The 20,219-nt window shown below is 32.7% G+C and overlaps 1 pseudogene; it reads left to right on the top strand.

The window, feature by feature from the left end:
- The first annotated feature begins 16,507 nt into the window (after positions 1-16,507).
- LOC149553442 (ATP-dependent zinc metalloprotease FTSH 2, chloroplastic-like) lies at positions 16,508-18,655 on the top strand (annotated as a pseudogene).
- Positions 18,656-20,219: the final 1,564 nt, after the last annotated feature.

Here is a 20,219-nt window from a genome sequence, read left to right as displayed (position 1 = left end):
AAGATAGAAAAGAAAAAAAAGGAAAAGCCTTGAGAGAAAAGATGGAAAAGAAGGAGAAGGGTTAGAAAAACCTACAAAATTAGATGAAGGAAAAGGAAAAGAATTGTTTGTTGCCAAGCCTAAGGCAACCAAGCACAAAAATATAATAATTATTGAGCAAAAGGTGAAATTTAATCTTAGTAGAGATGTGCACAAGGTTATTACACCTCAAAATCCAAAAGGAAAAATCATAACAAGATCTAAGACAATCCACCCCCAGTTATGAAATCAAAAGGAAGTCCATCAAAGAAGAACCAACGAGCTCACCAAAGCAGAAAATTCAAGAGAAGAAGAGAAGAAAACTAGTCATAGAACAAGAGGATGAAGAAGATGATAAAGTAACCAATTCTAATGAACTAAGAAAACTACAAATCATGAAAAGACTCCCTCTAATGATTGTTGATCAGGTATGTGAAACTATTAGAGAATCAGAAAATTCTGTAGGATTCAAGGATATTACTTATGATTCTTTGAAAAATGATGATCAAGTTAAGCTTGAAGAAGCTATGATTGATATGATGATCAAATTTAGATGAAAACCCTTGGAATTGGGAGATTAATTCCCAGAAAGTTTGTATAAATGGATAGATGCTAAATGGAAGTTGGCACTATCCACAAAAAAGAAAATAAGAGAAACTACATTGGCACAAGCTATGCCAAATTTAGGGAAGACACACATATCTATAGCCCTAAAATACTATGTAAAGAAATTGATGCCAAGGGATAGAGCATAAAAAAATTGAATAATAAAGCTCATGAAGTTGAGAAAGATAGTACTTGAATTTGGAAAGAAGTATTTGGACTAGTTACTCTAAAAGAAGAAAATAGAGATGATAAAGATGCAATAGAATTTGAAGATTCCCATAAGGAAGAAGATGCTAAGCTAATAGAAGAAATTAGACAACTAGTAGGTCAATGAAAACAAAAAGAGGTTGTTACCATCAAATATGCATCTAACACACCTCCATAGAACCAAAATGTACTAACTCAAGAAGATATGCAAAATCTAATGTCAGACACAACTCTACCTTGTACAAATCTAGTTTTGTTACAAATTGTATATTATCCAAAGATTGAGAATATAAATATTGATAATGTTGAGTTTACATCAATTATAGAGCATACAAGTGCCAAGAAATAGGGCAAGGCTACAATTGTATTTTCAAAATTAATATGTATGCCTATTCTTTAGCTAGAGGTGAAGAAAGAAGAGGTCAAGTGCATTGAGTCAAAAGGAGAAGTGTTGACACCAAAAGACCAAGAAGTTTTGCAAGATCTTATATAGTTTTCAAGTGTAAAGGCTATAGAACCATTGATTGAGATACATGTACAACATGTGGCACCTACTCTAGAGAAGAAGTAGAAGGTATTAAGATCAAGTGAGAAAGGAAAACAATAGAAAATGTCACTACCTAGTTATACACCCTCACGATCTCAAATTTTGGCTCAAGTAGAAGAAGAGGAAGATGAGTCAATAAATCTAGATGAGGTAATTACTTTACCCATGTATGACTTGAATAATTTGACACTTGAGAAAATGCAAGAATTGAAAAAAAAAAATTATTTGTAAGGCACAACAAGAATAACTAAGAGAGCACAAAAGGAAATAGGTATTACATAATTTTAGAGATATTTTTTGTGGATGCATTTGGGATAACTAGTTTAGATAATCATAATCAAATTTTGGATAGTTAGTGTACATAGTTAACAAATTTCAATCAAAAGATATAGAGACCAATGATAAATTGGTGCAATGGTCTAAGAGAATATTTGAGCACTAAAGTGTTGGAGAAAGTCTCTCATGAACTTGTAAATAGACAAACAAAGTTTTCCAACCTAGTCACACAATTAGAAACAATTTTAAAGACTATTCATTCATTATACATTAAGTTGTGTTATGTTGAGGATTTTACATTGGAAAATCAACATTCTATTGATTTATTACATGCTAATATGATGGAAAGTATTAGTTCATTGGGAAAGAATGCAAATTCAAGCTCACTCTCATACAATAAGTTGACATCTAGTCAGTAGAAGTTAGCCAAGCTCATGACTAGAGATAGTGAAATAATAAATAATTTGATATTAATTCAATTCCAATTGTTACCCCATTTGAAAAAAATTTAGCAAGAAGTATTTATAGCTCAGAACATTTTGAAAAAAGACACATTTTTCACATATTGAAGGTCTAATTGATCTAGATGTCGAGCTAGAAATCCAATTTCAAGTTTTGGAGAAAAAAAGGACCAATGGGATTGATGGCGTGAATTTTCACCTAGCCAAAAAAAATTGCAATACCTTGTGAAAATTAGGAAGAAACTATGTTTCAATTGCTTAGGGTTTCTAAACATGTTGTAATCCTCATGAAAAATCCCTAGAAAATAGGCGACTTATATTTTTGGTGAATTTATCATCAATTAATATCAAGTATCAAATAGGGATACATGAAAAACCTTGGTTATATGTTGATTTTTTATATCCCTAAGTCCATGGATCTTTTTCATATGTTATAAGTCATTCCCCTAAGTATTTTAAGTTGTGATGTCACAAAATCCTTTCAATCACTTCATCACTATAGTTTGCTTCCTAACTACTTTGGTGACCACGGAGTTGCAAAATAGTCATCAACAAGGTTATCACAATGTCGTAGGTGTTAGTGTTGACTTTCAAGTTTGAGTTGTGAAGAAGAGATTCATTGAAAATTGGAAGGTCGCAACTTGTTTTTAACTTAAGACATTTTAAGTCATGATGATGTGAAGGGTAACCACAATAGTCAAAGTCTAAGCCATCGTAGCATCATATGCAATTAAGGTTAACCTAGGATTACAATTGCAAAATAAAGATAGCTTATTATCATAGCTTTGCAGGATTAAGAGATGAGTTAAAGTTTACAATTGTGAAGCTAGGAACAAGGTAACAGTTAATTCCAAAAGGGTCAACAAAACATTGTGGGTTAAAAAGAGGATAAGCTAGTTTAATTTGTGAAGGAGCAAAAAGTAACTAGGATAGTTAAAGTTCAAAGGCTATCGCTTCATTGCATGTGATTAAACTTGACTCGAGGTTAAGGTAGAGAAGTAGAAAAAGCTCATCATTGCACCATCATATAATTTAGCTATGAGTTAGAGTTTATAGTTGTGAAGTCATGAAAAAAATCTAATAGTAATGAAATAGCTATTGCACTATTGCAAGGTTTGAGTTGTAGCTAAATTTTTTGGTCGCAAAGCTGCAAAACAAAGTAGTAGTCAATTAGGATAGTCATCGCAACATCACACAATTCAAAATTATTATGTGTTTGGAAGTCATAAAGTGGTGATGAGGTTATATATTATGGTTTTCATAGTAGTGCAAGTGATAGAAAGTTTAAGTCATAAATCACGGAGAAGTTATGAGATGGCCAGCTCAAAGGTTTTGTTACTTCGTGGGTTAAAGTGATAATGAAGAATGTAAGCAGCGATGTTGCGATGAGTGGTTTTGCACTTTCACAAGTGTTAAGATGCAATCAATTTCTAAGGCAATGGTGTTTTGATGAGTTTTCATGTAGCCATTTCATTGGATCGTTGTAATTAATGAAGTAAATAGTTAATGAGTTGTGAAGCTGCAAGATGGTCAAGTTTTAGTTTCTCTACTTTGCAAGGTGCTCACTCACAATTTGTTTTAATGTTGAGAAGATGCGAACATGGTTAATGGTCCAATCATTTCTACTTCATTGTAGTTAGTAAAATGTAAAAGAAAATAGTTGTGATGAGGTGATTAAGGCTTGAATGAAGAGTTTGTTGCTTTACAGGCCCACATGATGAATGAAAAAATAGAGTTTTGAAGTGGAGAATAGATTGAAGTGTAGCATCGCAAGGTTAACATGATAGTTGAAATTTTAGGTCAAGAAGTTACAAAGAAATAAGGATAATCATTTTCACATTGTCACAACTAGAATTTAAAGGAAAGTAAGAAACTGTGGAGAAGCAGAGATAAAAGAATAAAATAGATTTAAAACAACCAGGTCTGAGCTAGAAAAAGAAATGTGAACTGCAAGTATGAATAGTAAAAAAGTGAAGACATCATCATATTTTCAAGGACTGAAAGGATTTTAAGCATGTCAGTTTTAATGACATTAATCCCATGCTCCCATTTACATAAATCAATAAATTCTAAGAACAAGAAGCATTTTAATTACCAGTTGCATAGAGTTTGAAGTGCTTGAGTGATTTTAGAGTTGCAAACCAAATTTTTGGCATACAGAGTTTAGAATTATTGAGATACTTTGAAAGCTATGGCATAGAAGGAAGGAGAATTAATCACACAAGCACAAATTGAAGAATCTACTTTGAAGGGAAAAAGCTTTAGCCCTTTCATAGATGGATGGTTGTATATTTTACTAGGGTCTTCTAATCTCCAATCTACTAATGATCATGCATTCAGAGACCCCTAGAGTTTTTGCAAAGATGCAGAGGTTCCTGATAGGAATGGGAGTGAATTATTTTGGTTTTTCTAGAAAAGAATAACAAAGAAGGTCCCAATATCAAACCCTTGGACCAGGAATTTGGGAAATTTAATCATGCTTGACAATTTTTTGGATGTTGACCTAGTCAAGGCACTAATAAAATCATACAATCTAGTCAACAGTGCCTTCCACAAAAAAGATAGTAGCATATTCTTGGAACTGAACAAAGAAACATTTATTCAAGCCTTTGACTTGGGAGGTCCAATGTCATTGCCAATTGACATGGGAAAATTGAATGAAATTTTTAAAAATTAGAAGAGCTTCTACATGGGTAGAGCTATGACCAGACATATCCTAATGTTGAGGAAAGAGAAAGGAGAAATACTAAAGAAGAATGAAGTGGGAGACTTCATGCCCCTTGAATTCTTTCAAAGATATATGTAGAACACTATCTTTGGTTTGAACAAAGTCCTAGGTTCAAATGGAACCATGAATGCTATAGGTGTACACTACATCATGGCATTGAATATTCAAGACTCACACACAAATGTTGGGTATGATTTTGTTACATACATAATCACTAGGATCCATGATGAGATTTTTGTAGCACATGAGGAAAGGCTAGAGAAGTATAAGCTCCATCATTATTCCTTGATCATGCATATGATCCTATATAGAAATGTACAATTCTTAGACCAGAGTTTCTTTGAGAGTATAGAGGAATGGGGAGAGAGACTACATATATAATGATGGAAAAGGGTATGGAAAATATTCTACCCATATTCAAATGTTATTTATTTTTACAATAATTTTGTACACCTTGTTTTGAATATGATAGGAGTTGTAATTTAAAGGATACCTGGAAATGTTAGAAAGGTAGTTAAGCCCAACTTGTCTACGATGAGGGAAAATAGATAGGGCATGCCTAGGGAAGTGTTTTTCTTTTTGAGGATTATAAATTCATTAGGGTTTATGGATGCCCTCAGCCACCCCCACTTCTTCCAAAATATGTTCTAGAGAGACTAGGATTTTTAGAGGCCTTTTGGCAATTAATTTCATTGAGTAGAGAATGCTTAGGCCAAACTAGCAAGAAGGGCACATTTTTATGTAGATGTACCAAAGTTAGGGATTTTGAGATAGGAAAGAATGCAATTGAGGAGACTAATGCTTTTCTAAGGAATTACAAATTGCCAATTGCTCCTACTAGGACCTATGACCCCTACAATGTAGTTAGAAATGCTTTGAAGCATATGAGGGGATATAATTTTCCTCCAACAAAGGGTTTATGGAGGTGGATGCAATTGTAGATTTTTTGGATAAGAATATCTGCAGGGAAAGAATGATAAAATTTAGGGGTGTATTAAATTTTGAACAAGAGATGAAAAAGGTTGATCCAATCCATCTTTTAAAGGATTTTATCATGAAGTAGATTACTGGTCTAGATTTGATAAGTGCATTGAGAATTTTGATAAGACTTCATCTCAAGTGCCTAAAGAAATCAGAAAGAGAGTAGATCTTGAGTCTTTTGATCAGGACATAACTGTGGAAGTTAGTGATGATGAGGACCATGTAGAAAGATCAAAGTGGGCTCATCAAAAAAGAAAGAAGCAAAAGATGTTTGAAATTCCACAAAAGGTTAAAGAAAAGGCCTTGCAGATTATACCAAGAAATAGTCAATATTTTGACAATGCAAGGAGAAGTTATTTGATGGCTCAAGCCATTGAAGATGAGTAGAGAGCCAAAAACTTGTAGTTGCAAGCATATATGCTTGATGAAAGAATCATTGAGGCCAATGAATTCATGAATGATGAGAATTTCATTAAACAGAAGAGTTTAATTTTTTTTGTTTAAGTTGAAGCAGAATGAACTATCATTGTAGATAAAGCTAATGACTCTAATGAGGTATTAGCTAAAATGGTACAAAAACTACAAGAGTATGACCTTGCTAGTGAAACCCTCATTGTAGAAGAGGCCAAAGAGTTGATACAGAGGAGTGCTATGATTGTATTCCTAGGATGGGATATCAGTTCCTCATTCTTGCTAGATCAAATGAGGAGGTAGGAAAAAAATATCTCATTTGAAGATGAGAATTAGTTGGGGTAGTTGAGAGGGTCTGGGTACAACATTGATGCCCAAACTATGGCAATATGGAGTTTATCTCCAAAAATCCAGAAGCCAACCTTCATGGAGATCAAGGAATCCCCTAGGGGAAGTGTGATATCCAAACCACCTACAAGAGTAAACACAATAGAAAACAACACAATAACGGCGAACATGGGAGATAGAGGAGAAAATGCTTTTATAGATTCTTCAAATCATCAAATATATTCCTAGTTTTAAGGCCTTCTTGGTTACGGCCAACATTACAATTCAACTTTGAACCACAATGATAAACTCTACATCCCCTTGCTTCTAGTCTTCCTCCTATGCTGCTTGTCTTCTCTTCACCAGTAATATCCCTTAAATCTAATATCCCTTTAGAGTGTATTCTAGTAACAATCACAAAAGGTGTTTTCTATGTACTCCTATTCACAAAAAAATTTATTGCAAACTCAACTTGTTCTAATACCATCTCCCAATTATGTGGTTTTTCTCCAACTAAACATCTTAACAAATTACCCAAGCTTCTATTAACAACCTCTGTCTATCCATCTATCTATGGATGGAATGTAGAACTAAAGTTCAACTCAATACCCATCTTTTTCCACAAAGTCTTCCAAAAGTAACCAACAAACTTACTATCTCTATCAAAAACAATACTTCTTGCTAATCCATGCAGTCTAACAATCTCTTTGAAGAAAATATCAGCAACATGCTTGACATCTGATGTCTTCCTACAAGGTATGAAATGAGCCATCCAACAAATATAGAATCGTACCCCTTCACTATATTAGGCAATCCATATTGATGTCACTCCAAGGTTTCTCGAGAGTAGAAATAGTTGCATACAATCCACATGAAAGAAAACCAAAGCTCACAAGAAAAAGATATCATCCAAAAATTCTAATAAAATGTATAAAATATTTTGGCTCTCAAAGTCATGAGGAAAGGGAAGGAGATAATCAATGATCTCATAATTCACATAGAACAACAAGGAAGATGAAAACCATTTGAGAAATGGAATTGAAGTTTAGATACAAATCAAGATAATTCCTTGAGGGATGGAAACATGAATCAATCCTCCCTCATGCTCAAATTCCATCCCATGAAGAAGAGGACCAAGGGAGAAAAGGGAAATTCTTTGAGAGATCAAAACATAAAAGCAAGCCTTTAGTTCACTGTAAAAACAAGTCAATGTTGATGTAGGAGGAATAAAATGTTTTTACTAGCTTAAATAGGTCAAGATGGCCTTCAAGGGACACACATCATCAAGGTATTCATTTCCTATATTAAGGACACATAAATTCATTTTAACATTAAAAAAAAGGTGTTTTAACTTTGTTAATTAGCAATGACTTCTCTTGTTAGTAGCAATTTCTCTTCATCTAAGGCGACATTGTCCTTCAAAAATTGTAGTGAACTCATCCTAAAAGAGAAATAATCTATCATAAGGTGAAGTGTAATATCTAAAGGGTGGGGGGGAGGGGGATTTTTTAGGAAGGGCCAATTTAGACAACAAGAAGCAGATCTCTTCAAAATTCAAAGATAAAGAGGGCAAGAAAATGAAAATATGGGTATGTTATATTGTAGAATTCATTGGTTTTCTAGATTTAGAAAATTTCCATTTCAAAATTTTCAAGGGGTAAATATGGGATCACTAGAATAGGTTTCATTTTGAGTTCTAGTTTTCTTTTGGAAACTGCTTAGACTATCTCAAAGAAGGAAAGCTAGGAAGTTATAGATAAAATTCTAATCCACTTAAGCATTTGGAAAGAGAGTAGTAGAACTATACTCAAGGAAAATTTTTGGATGCTTCGGATATAAATTTAAATGTGGAGTTTGAGAAGGCTGAAATGGAACAATTAGTAGGGATAGGGTTGTGGTGCTCCCATCTAGATCCAACTGCAAGACCCAAAATGAGGCAAGTGGTAAAGTTGTTGAAGTTGGAAGATCGAGTATCTAATCTTCCTCTAGAGATTCATACATACACCATAGAGTATCATCCTATCATTCTAGACATACAATGAATGATATTGATTAATTAGTGAAGGTATGTTAGTTTGAGCTTCAATTGGTTTCAAGAATACTCTAATATTCTCTACTTAACAAGGCCAATCATGTAAAGGTGGAAGCTCATCTAGCCTAACCCCCTCTCCCCCTAATATCAATATAAATTCCCCATTAACATTTAATTACATACTTCACTCATTCATTCATCCATTTATGAACTATAAATTCAATCGATACAATCACATAACATTCATTACTATGATATAAAATTCATTAATACACAATACTAATCAAGACTTCATTAACACAAAATAATATTCATTAAAATGAGATAAAAATCAATATTAATATAAAAAATTCATAGATAATTACTTAAAACAACATTCTTTCATTATCCAACAAAGTTTATCAAACAAGGTTTATTAAAGAGCATTTTTTTTAAATCATTTCTTCTTTTTGCCTTTCTTAGCTTTCTTAAGGTAAAGGCTGATAGGAAAATCAATATCTTCCTCATTCTCTTCCTCTTGTGGCACATGTAATGTCAAATTATGATGCCTCATCCTACTTTGAGGAGCACAAGGTTGTTGCACTAAAGGGGGCTATGTTGCAATAACAAGTAAATGGGTTAAATTGGCATACTTTTTCTTTTTTTTACTGTTACAAGTATTTCATTAAGTAGTAGAACATTTCATGCATTTTTCTTTCCTAACAATGCCACATCATGTACAATAACTTCTTGATCGTCTACCACTGCAACATGTTGAACACTTTGATCATGCTCCACTCATTCACCATGATGTTCAACATGCTCTAAAATATTCAAAAAAAGGTTACACATCAAATTGTAATTGAAGATGTTAAATTATATTCATAATTGTGCAATTAATTTCCAATAGAAAATTAATACCTCCACCACTATGATGCACATCATGGCCTTCATCGTGTGCATGTTCCATGATAGGATTTGAAGGCTACGGTGAAATATTATGCACATTGTTATGCAGTTAGTTTACGTCAGAAACTAACACAAAAAAAGAAGTTTCTCAACTATTCAATTTGATTTACTTTTCATTTGACCAACTTACCTATTTCTAATTTGGTGCACCAGATTCTTGGGTATGGCTTTAAGATTCTTGGCGTAGGCATGCAGCTACGACTTTATAGCCTTCCTTCAAGGAAAATATTTTATTTTCATCTGCGGCCTCTACATTGAATTCTATACCCTGTATTTTTTTTTAATATCATCAGTCTTGCATTTATGATTTCATTATAAAAAAAAAATTGCAACATTATATTAAAAAAAAATTATATGAACTTCCATTGTTGCTACATACAAGTTGAGAGTGAAGATTCATATAGCCACCAAAGCCAAGTTTGTGTTGGCAAACCTTTTGTACTCTCGCTTCTTTAGCTTTTGATGTGTCATGTAGTCTATGAAAAGTTTGAAACATGTTAGATTATATATTTACCAAGATTACTAATTAGTTCGTGATTACATTCTATTTAATACTATCATGGCATACCTTCTTTTTCCCTTTTCTAGTTCAATTCCTTTACCATGTAGCCTTTTTCTCTTTTGCATCTTCTATTATTTCATTCCACTCAATCAGTGCAATCATAGGAGGATGCTTTTACTTTGAGTTATCCTTTAGAACCCTTCTATATTGGTCCCTCATAATCTTTATATGTTTGGATGCTCTTTTGAGAAGTAGGGCACTGTGAAAAAAAGGTTTTTCCAAAGAGGTCCTCAAAAGATGTAATGAGTTGATTATTGAATTCTGGACCTTGCTCATTCCACCTTTTTTTGAAAAAAAATTGTTAGATCAATAACTTTAATATAGTATAATAAATAGAAGAAAAGAAAAATATTGTAGCAATGAGATGAAACTACGTACCTTTTATGTATGGTGGGTCCAAATAGCTTCAATGTCATTTCAAAAAGATGATCATAGAAAACATCATTTCCTACAAAAACATCATGGGATTATCAATCTAAAACAAGTTATGTATAAGTAAACTATAATTAGACTATAAATAATAACGATTTTAAAGCACTTAGAAGCTTTGGTGATTTTAACTGAAACATAGTTTTCTTGTTCAACAATAATATCCCCACAAATGAACCAATACTAGTCACATGGGTTACTCTAGGAAATTGGTGAGCTTCACTAGTAGTGATCTATGTTGTTCTATCAATTGTAGGTGTATCTATTAGTGCACAAAATAGGTCCATGAGTATAAAATCCACCCAACAGAAGAAAAAAAATGCATGATTAGCACATAACAAAATATAGCAAAACAAGGTTTTACCAGTTGTACTTGGTATAGTCAAAGGTGTATGCAAGCTCCTTGTTGTTGACAATGCAGTTAGAAATATCAGAGCGATGACCAAAGGAGGTGTCTACACTTCATCATGAGCTGAAAAATACATTGTTAGAAAACACATTTGCAATGGATAAAGATCAAATGGGATACTAGCTAGAAGCATTTGAAAGGTTAAATGAATGGTTAGAGGTTTAAGGATTATTTACATGAAGGTTGTGTGCTACAACCCTCACCATATTGACCATGTGGTCTCACAGATATCACAAAATCCTGTAAGAGGAACACATAATATTTAAGATCATCATCTGTGAGATACTATAAAATATAAACATCTAAAATTGAACCTTTTTTTATTGCTTAAGATTAATTATTGCTTACCTTCAAAGAATTGACTTTAAGTATCAACTCTTCTTTTAGTGCCTTTGTCTCCTCGGTTATGTTTTGGTTGAGGACAAGGTTAATAATTTCATCACTGTATTTTTTTATAAGTTTATGGGCCATGAAGATGGGGTCAGTGCTACATGCAATGTCATCTACAAATAACACCTGAGTTTTAGATCATATTTGATCTGTTGTTGTTTTCACTTTTCTCTATCAATAAGTATCAAGTTGTGACATCAATATCAGTAAAATTCTATCAAAACAACTCCAAAGCCATAAAGAAAAGAACATAATGATATGACATTTGTTTCTATATAATTTTTAGAATTATACTAATTAAAGTTTACCTTCACTAAAGAAGGCGTGTGAGGTACATCCTCACCTATGTCTTGTGGTGTATCCATGTCACAATATGAAAAAGATTAGTAATTCTTAGCAATCAGCAACAAAATGAAAGTAATAGACTTACCAAAAAAAATTATTAAGAAAACAATAGATTGTATATTGGAGTCAATATTGATTGGAGGCAATTGGTTTAAATGTTATACTTACTAGTCCCATGATAGGGAATTGTTTTGTATCTACACGATTCAAATTGTAATCTATCAAAAGCTCTTCCCCTGCACTTATTGATTTTATTGTACATACAAAAACATGATTTCCCTCATGTGCCTCGAATATACAAATTGACCACTTATTAGTTGACATAGGTCAAGAACTATTTATAAATCCTACAATATTCCATGTTGCTTTTGGCCTTACATCAATATACAGAGTGAGCCTTTTACTTTGATAATTTTCTTTGCATTGTATATAATTTGGTGACAATGCATACCTATGCATTTTATTTTTTTATTGTACAATCCGCATCCAATTATTGTAATTGTAACAAGGTCCTACATACTCCATCAATTCAACAACTTTATTGTAACTAACCTTTATGTCATCCATGGAAAATAGGCCCAAACCATGTAATGGAGATGGAGCTATGCAATATATCCTTTTGTTAATAGAAAAATCAGTGTTAACTGGAGGTAGCTCCTTGGGTACCCATTCTTTCTGAATATGTGTGTGCCTTAAGGGAACCTTCCTATCATCTTCACTCTCATTATCAAAAGAACATGACCCTCCCTAGTAATTGAATGAATAGAAACATTACATAATTATTATGACCATTTTGATGCACTATTTATAAATTAATTTAGATAACTATTAAATGAAAAAATACCTGGTACAATCTTTGACAACAGTATGTGCTCCCTCTTTATGGACATCCAAGGAGGAATGTTATTGTTAATAACAAAAATAGGCCACATTCAGCAAACAGATCTCATATCTCCAAATGAATTGACACAGTTCATTGCTAATGAAAGCTTGAGATTACAAGGTTCTTCTTTAAAGTGTGGCCACTTTTTTTCTATGTCTTTAAATGCAGAACCATCCATGGGCATTTGGATAATGTTGTCTTGAATTCTATTAGATGCATGATAATCCATAAATTGTGCCAAGCTAGTGCACCTGAATAATCATTCAAGACCTGAAATAATGGGAATGTACAGAAGAATCTTGTGAGGCACCTTTTTTATTATTTGATCTAACTGATATCTACTAATATGACAATCAAGGCATTATATTGCAAATTGATGTTGTTTATGATATAGAATATGATCATTGGGACATGCATGTATTTTATAATACTTCATTCCAATTTTATTTATAATGGTAGATAACTCTTAGTACAAACGAGGTAGAATATTTGATGGTGGTAACAAAAACTGACCTATCAACCTACAATAACAAATATGAATTGTTAATATAATGAATAGTAATGGTATCATACCATTAAAGATTACAAAAATGGCATACCTTAGCATACTTGACATTGCTACATTGGATAAACCATTCATAACCTTCAAGTTCACCAACAACTCTATAGCAGAGATAAGAGTTGTTTAGGAGCCTTGGTATAGGAGCTCATATGCATGCTCAAGTATAGGTATATCAAGACCATCTTCATCATCATTATCAAATTTACTAGTACATCATCGTGATCATCTTCATTGACTATGAAAATATCATCTTCTTCAATCATGTCCTCTAGCACATTATCATCTTCTTCCATTGGAGTGTTATACTCAGCTTGGATATTCACACCTCCATGTTCCTCCAGTTGGAAATCCAAATTCACCAATCGATGAAAATCATGGCCCCCTTCAACATGACCATGCTACCTACAATGACCCTAGGCTATTGTGATTAGAATTATTTTATTCTTTTAGCCCTTACACTTTTTGCAAGGACAATTACATTTATCAACTTTTCTTCATCTCATTATTTTGTTATGGGTTCATATAGTTAGGTGTGTTCTTTCTTCATATGAAAATATATCTGCAAAATTATTGGACATGGTTTACCTAAAGTTTATATATGCACATATGATTTTTAAAGAAAAATTTGGTGTAATTAATGTGTATATCTACAAAAATATTGGACATGTATTTAATGTTTATATGTACACATGGTTTTGAAAGAAAAATGTTTATATCTAGATTTTATGAGAAAGTTAGCTCTGTAGTATTTTTTAGTTATATTTACTTTTAGGATGACATGGTGATGAAAGCTAACCAATTATTGGTAAGTTTAAAACCTAAAATTTCATTATTTTTGGTTAAAGATTTGTTGTTAAGGAAATTGGCAAGGAAGCAAGGACAAAAGTACACTTCTAGTTTTGAATTTCCATTGTGAGTTGTTGAACTAAATAAGTACCAAAAGAAAGAGAATGACAATATTCAAAAATTAGAAGGTCCCAAGTCCAAATTCTAGAAGAAGCCAAAGATTTCATTACAAGTATCACCTCCCAAAATCCAATCACAAAAACAAAAAGAAAGAATTTGTAGAAATGCAAGATGTGGAAGCAGAAGAGTTGGACAAGGTTCCAATAAACTCAAAATTGTTAAATCTTCCAAAAAATTGGAATTCTTATATGTTGGATGTACAAAAAGCCAAAGTGAGGCAGCATATACTTGTAGAAATGAGAGGTGTGGACCCAAATGAAGAAGGGAAAAATTGCAATATGTTGAAGGCAATATGCAAGGGGACAAAAGAAAACGTGGCAAGAATATTTGTGATGTGAAACAACATAATAGATGCTATAGTTAGAAAAGTAGCAAGGATAAAATGTGGCACAAACCATATCTAAGACACATGCAGGAACCAAATTGGTGTATCAACATTTCTTGTAAACCTAGATGAAGAACAATAGAATCCCTTGATAATTTTGGGTAAAAGATGCATAGAGAATAAATGCAATTTAAGAAGAAATATCATGAGAGATTTTAATGACCCTCATTGGTTTGATGCTAGGATGATTATTATGAGGGTGAACATAAATAATCTTAAGAGGCCAAATTGAAGAAATTCTATGACCTTGAATTTTATTGTGTGCTAAGTGAAAGTAGTGGGTGTGCCTAACTACAGGACAACTGTTGGAAAATGTGACCAATTTTAAAAGTGGATAAGGGGGAAGAAAAAATGACTAGATGGGAATAAAACTCCAATGGGAGCATCTTAAGAGAAAAATGATGACATCGATAAAATCAATTCTTAAGAAGTATTGAGCTTCACCTACTTTCTTACAAAGAGCGAGCAGATCATTTAATTGGGCAATCAAATTATAGAGTTAATAATTTGGCATGTACTTTTAAAGAAACATAAAATTTATAGAAAATCATTAAATAAAATGAATTTTAATTGGTAGAGAAGAGCTCATTTAATATCAAGTTAATACAAATAATCTAAAAAATGTCACAATAATACTTAGCCTACCAAATGAATGTCTTCCATTAAAAAATGGACTTGTTGACTTAACTTTACATAGTTTTACTATGGCTAAAAGTCATCTATCTCCTTTTCAATCCAATTACATCTCAAAATCTTTTTAACTCATCAATTTTCAAACTCTTTAGCATTGGATCGCATGATCTGCCCACTTTTGCAAAGATGTTCGAAAGAAGAAGATTTGTCACATAATTCTTAAGATCCAAATTTAAAAATAATGTTTATGAAACACCCGTGAGACTATTTTCATATGTAATTTATAGGTGACAAGAAAGAAAATGCACAAACCCACCCCAGGTTTTAACTCACGTCTTGGTATTAAAAATTTATGGATGTCCTCAAGATAGCTAGCATGAGCAATGAGTTTAAGCCCACAAATAAAGATCAATTGTAGAGGGAATGCAATGATCAATATATAAAAGTCTGATTTTACAACATAATCTTGTCTATTTACTATCATCAATATCATATCTTCTGCCAGCAATTGGCTAAGCTTGCTTGATTTGTTTGTATGATGTAATATCATCATAATGATAGCTTGTGTTTCTAGTTTATATTCCATCTGCACATTTTTTTCTTTTTCAATCATGCATATTTAGCAATCTCTTTAGAATTGGGAATAGGGGATAGACAAATTAAATTGAGGTAAAAAATGAACTTAAAGTGTTGAGTTTTATTAAGAGGAATATTCTCGGTTATGATCATGGAATGGGTTTTTTGGATTGTAGCTCTAGATTCAGCTAGCTTAGGATTACTTCTCTTAAAGGTTACAAAAGATATATGGTGGACGCCACTACAATTAAAAAGTAATTTGAAGCCCAAGGGATTGGAGATCCTTCCTATAAGCTACTCTATGGAAATGCCCTTAAATTAGAATGGTTGTAGAGTAGAGTTCTAAGCCATCACTGTTAGGACATAATATAACTCTTGAGTTATTCCCACATATCATCAATGTGGGAAAATTCACAGTTGATATATTATATACTTAAATTTAATTTTTTTGGAATCAGTTATGCATGTTTTATTGATGTTTAGATCACACTCAGTGATCCATATTGAACATGATATTAGCATATGTTTAATGAGGGACAAGTTATATTAGAAAATAGGGCAAGTCTTTTACGTCCTTTATTGTTGCATTTGCCAATTTGCACATCTTTTTAGATGAGTGGATTTGAATTTAGTCCTCAATAAAGAACTCTTCAAAAAATGAGGAATTTAGACTTTTCTACCTAGGCTATCATTTTCTAGAAAGATAGGATTCCTTAAAAAATATAGTTGTTCCAACGACATTCAATACTATCAAAATAGTTGAGAAGCTAGAGATTATGATGCTAATGCTAAAAATCATCTACCTATCACTTGCAAGCCACTATTGATGTTCCAAATATAAATGGTCACAAAGCCATTATTAAGGTTCATGCAAGCAAAAAGAAGCTGGGAAAAGATGTCTTACTTGATGTTGTTGCCATGAGAACACTCAGCTTTAGTGGTGTTGATCTTGCAAACCTCTTGAATAAAGAAACAATTTTTGCTAGAAGATGAGACAAACAATACATATCAAGTAAGGAAATAGATGATGTAATGGACATGATTGTGGTTGGTATGGAGGGTACAATAATGACTGATGGAAAGAGTAAGAGTTTGGTGGCTTACCATGAAGTTGGACATGCAATTTGTGTGTAAGTACACAAAACTAAGCATCTATTGGTACTTTATTGTATTATTTTATGTAGACTCTTCACATATGTATGTGATGCAAGGAGGGATGAGATAACTAGGGCCAAAGGCACACCCAACTATCCAAACTACTTGCAAGAGTAAACACAATGGAAAACAAACACCAATTAATAGAAACTTGGGAGATAGAGGAACAAAATACATTCATGTATTCATCAAAGAACCAAATACATGCCCAATTATAAGGCCTTCTAGGTTGCGGCCAACATGTATTAATCTTCAATGATAAAACTTTGCATTTCAACACTACTTCAACCTCCTTGATCTATCTTCTAGCTCTTTCAATCTATCCTAAGACTCTACCAAAGACCTCTTTAAATACATGCACAGCCACAAATCGTCTTGTTGTAATTATAACAAAATAAACTCTCATATTAAATGATAGAATAAGCCACATGTTGGATCTTAGAAAATACGTATCACTAAATTAAATGTAAAGGTTGACTTCAATAGGAAGCCACACCCAAACAACTCAACAATCAAAGAATCCAACAAAGTAACTTGAAAACACTCAGAAACCAAAGGAACTCGAAAACACTCAGCAACCAACGAAACTAAAAAATGCTCAGCAACCAAAGGAACTTGGTAACAATTGGTAACCAAAGGAACTCGACAACCATAGGACAACTCAGTAGAAATTGTGAACTTAATAAACATAGAAAACATGGCAATGCAAGACATTGCAACTCAGAAGAACTAAGAAATTTGGTAAACATGTAGGATAGCCATGTAACCCAGGATACTCCAACATCAATATGGACCACAAGTTGGAAGTTTGATTTGCAATAATATATGATATCAATGTGTGTTTCAAAGGCAACTAAATCTTGTTTTGGTAACTATTACAAGGTCAGCACGATGACCCCTGGACATGATCCTATTCAAAAAGTTACTCTTGTACCTCGAGGACAACCATGTGGTCTTGCATGGTTTTTTTCCTCGAGAGACCCAAATTTTATTACTAAGTAGCAAGTCTTTGCTCAGAGTATGGGGGCTTTTGGTGGTAGAGATGCAAAAGAAGTCATATTTGGTGAACCTAAGGTCACATCAATTGCAGCCAATGACTTGTAGCAAGAAACACAAATGGAAAATAAGTATTTTTCTCTAAGTAGAGATTGTAAAGCATTCCCAAATGCACATAAAATCTGGAGCTAAAATTTGTTAATCATTAATTCTGGAACTAATTTTTTTTAAATATGAAATTATATCTATTTATCTATCTATCTATCTATGTATTGTGAAATTATATCTATATATCTATATCTATGTACATATATACACAACTTCTGAATATTTCATTTCTCATTGTGTTGTCATTAGGATTTTGTTTCTCATTTCTCATTTCTAGTAACATTGGTCAACTCTAATTTTAGCCTTGTTATTTGAAATTTCTATAAGTGAGGTGTGAAATGGGAAACTTAGTATTTGTTTTGTAACTTGCAGATGGTTACGAGGTTTGGAATGCATGAAATTGGTCCATGGGCTCTATTGGACCCTATAGCTCAAAGTGGTGATATTGTTTTATTCATGATGGAAAGGAATTCCATGTCAGAGAAGCTAGTAGAAGAGATTTGTAGAGCAGTAAGAGAAATTTCAGATAATGCATATGAGGTGGCTAAGAGTCACATCAGGAGTAACTAGGTAGTAATCGATAAGATTGTGGAGATATTATTAGAAAAAGAGACACTTTTAGGGGATGAGTTTAGGGCCATCCTATTTGAGTTTACAAATATCCCAGTTAGCAGCAAGGATGTACAGGTTGCTCCTCAACTAGCATTAGCTTGATAGATATGGCTAAGAAGATTCTAAGAATATAGTGTAAAGTTATACAACAAAATGGGATGCAAGAGCCCTTGCATTTTTTGGATATATAGAGAGATTTTGTGTCTCTTGTTAGACACATGTGCCATTATGTTCAATATGTATAGAGTTTTTTATAATAAAAACATAAATGTTATAATATATGATTTGCAGAGAGTTGTGGCTCTATAATATGTAATGAAGTACACATATAATCCATGAAACATGCTAGCATTCCATGTAGCTTATTTTGGTTAGCTAATTTTCTTCCCAAATTTGGGGCCTTTCCTAGCTCACAACACAACTTAGATTTCTTATAGTCACAAGACTAGGAAAACTTAGGATTAAAGTTGTATTTCCTTGAGTACTATGTGGTCATTTCATTGAATCTTTAGATCATTTGTTATCTATTATCCCATTTGTTGTTGGTTATAGCTATTGATTATATAGAATGATGGGCTGATCATCTTCCTTCTTTTCTTCTCTATGGGTCATTGCATGTTCACTTTTTGTTTTTTGTTTGAAAAAATCAGTTGGAAATAAATAATTGATTCTTTCCCCTCTTCTTTATCTAAGAGCTCCCTTCATAATAATAAAATCTCATCTCAGATCTGACTCTCATATAAATATATGAGAATGTGGATCATTTAAATAACATTTCTTCATAGGATAATGAGAACAATAAAAATTAAAATCACTTTCTATTCTTTCAATTTTGAGTTGCATACCTCTTATAGAGTTTTTCTTCTTCTAAACAACTCTTTTGTTGCAAAATCAACCAAATTCTTTGGGAGTAATGAATGCCAACTAGAAGAACTCCCTAGTTAGGCCTATCATTAAGTAGGAGATCTCTTCTTGTGGCTTGCCATAGGGGGATTACCTATTGCTAATTGGGAGAGATATTTGCTTCATTAGGGTGGTGCAGGAGCACCTTCAATTCCATCCATTGCAAGCACATTAGGAGGATCAAAAGAAAAGGGTTAGGGTAGAATCCAATGCTATAAATAATGTCCAATTTGTAAGGTAAGGAGGCATTAGGTGTGTTATAAACCTAATTGTCTACCTTAGTCATTTTATGGGCAATTTCTAAGTAGAAATAGGAAAAAGTATAGAAGGTTAAATTATGGTTATTTTATGATCAAAACCTTCATAAGTTCCTAGGTATAGTCTAGGATTTAATTTTGATAGAGTTTAGAGACATTTGACAACTTTTGCAAAAAGTTGTCAAATTTGTCAATGTAGCATAATGCAACTTTTGTGCAAAAATATAACTTTTGAATCCCAATGTTCATGACCACCTCTATCAGTTGGAACTATTTGGGAATGGTATAAATAAGGTTGAGAAATCTTTCTCAATAGGGAAGAGACATGTCTAATATAATCATTACTTTCAAATCAATAAAATCTATTGTTTTCCTATCAAGTTTGTCTAAGAAATTGTTTGTATAGAATTGTACAGATTCACATGACTCAGTGCAAGGCTAAAGAATCCTCAAAGGAGATGTCCTGGCCCCCAGAAAATAACTACATAGCAGAAAAAAAATAACAA

Source organism: Cupressus sempervirens, chromosome 6 (genome assembly GCF_028749045.1).
Source record: "Cupressus sempervirens isolate cs-2001-9-10 chromosome 6, ASM2874904v1, whole genome shotgun sequence".
Classification (NCBI taxonomy): domain Eukaryota; kingdom Viridiplantae; phylum Streptophyta; class Pinopsida; order Cupressales; family Cupressaceae; genus Cupressus; species Cupressus sempervirens.
This window is presented reverse-complemented; position numbering and strand designations above follow the sequence as displayed.